General features: G+C 47.9%; 1 pseudogene; it reads left to right on the top strand.

Moving 5' to 3' along the window:
* The first annotated feature begins 620 nt into the window (after window positions 1–620).
* LOC129668686 (N-lysine methyltransferase KMT5A-like) lies at window positions 621–1,390 on the top strand (annotated as a pseudogene).
* Window positions 1,391–1,642: the final 252 nt, after the last annotated feature.

Consider the following 1,642-nt stretch of genomic DNA (forward strand, 5'->3'; position numbering starts at 1 on the left):
AGACAGGTGATTATGGTGTGGCTCAGCCCTAGCACACACCTTTAATCCAAGAGCTTTCTGTTCACAGAATTTAATAAAGTTAACCCTAGGTCCAGAGGCAGAATGAGAAACTAGCTGACAGAGATTAATTAGACAGGAGGGTCTTTGAGTTGAAGGGTATTAATACCCACTATTTCTTCTGGATTCTAGCACAGACTGAAGGGCAGCTCTCTAGGACTTCCCAGTGACAATGGCACAGGACTGGGACTGCTGAGATGTCCAGTCCCCTGGATTGAACCACTACTGGATTCTTGAACTTTCCATTGGGAGACCGATATTTTTGGAAAACCCAGACAACAGCCTAGAAACCCGACTATACAGTGTGTTAAAATTTGAATATATTTTGAAAGCTCGGTTTCCTGGGCGATTCCAGGTGGTGCCAGAACCCTGCCATGGCTAGAGGGAGGAAGATGTGCAGCTCTGTGTGATGCAGGTGGCGGCAGCAGAGGGGAGCGGGGCGCTGAAGGCCCCAGACCCAGAGATGGTAGGGCAGAGGGGCGCAGAGGGGCGCAGAGGGGCGCAGAGGGGCGCAGGAGGACTCACAGCAGGAAGGAGGGGGGGAATGTGTTTGCTGGGCAAAGTTTTATGCCTACATGCGTCTGAACAAATGATCTGGAATGCACTCCTCACTGCAGGAAGAGAACTCAGTCTCACATAACAAGGTTAAATGCCAGGGGAAACTATTAGCTGGAAACTACAGGAGAATAGAAAAGAAATGCTGGGAATGTGATCCAATGATCAGAAAAATCAAAGACGCCAAGAGAGTTCCCCTGGCACCTTTTCCAACCCCAAAATTCAAAGCAGCAGAACCTCCAAAAACTCCACCCCACTCATGTGATTCTTGGAAAATGTCTCAAAGGAAAACGCAGCAGAATAGAAAACTCACAGATTTCTATCCTGTGAGAAGGAGCTCTAGGAAGGGTAAAGCTGACCTGCAGTCTGAAGAAAAGAAAAGAAAAAAAAAAAAAGAAAAAGAAAAAATAGATGAACTGATTGAGAGCGGGAAGGAAGAAGGCATGAAGACTGATTTCACTGATGGCAAAGACTGGGGTGTGGTTGCCACCAAGCAGCTCTCCTGGGGACCCCATTAAGACCACGGATGCTAAGAAGCAGGAGGCTCTGTACGCACAAGACCCCTCCAGTATCTGAGTAAAACCTGCTGCGTGGATGCCACTCAGGACAGCTCCTGGAGAGACTGGTCAGTCACAGTAAGTGTGGGAATTGCCAGACCAAACTGCACGGCGTCCTTGGCGTGCATCATCTCATCCTCATCCTGAGACAACGCAGCTGGGGAGGAGCTCCCGTGGAGGAGCAAGGCCCCATCAAATACTGCCCTTGGCTGAAGCATTAACCACTTGGCCTCTTCCCTCCCTCCCTCTCTCCCTGCCTTCTCACAGGACAGAGTGTCCTCAAAGGAAAGTGTATATCTATTTTTTTACACACACTCTTACTCTTAGCTAATTACTTCAAATGTTTTGTTTGTTTTTTTAATATATCCAACAGAGCCAAAACAAAACAAACAAACAAACTTAGCCCTGGGGTCCCTGTAGAGACTGATAACCCAATCAAGGACAGTGCATGAAGAGGACCTAAAACACCTAAA

This window comes from Psammomys obesus, unplaced genomic scaffold (genome assembly GCF_907164565.1).
Source record: "Psammomys obesus unplaced genomic scaffold, mPsaObe1.curated_primary_1811, whole genome shotgun sequence".
In the NCBI taxonomy this organism is placed as follows: domain Eukaryota; kingdom Metazoa; phylum Chordata; class Mammalia; order Rodentia; family Muridae; genus Psammomys; species Psammomys obesus.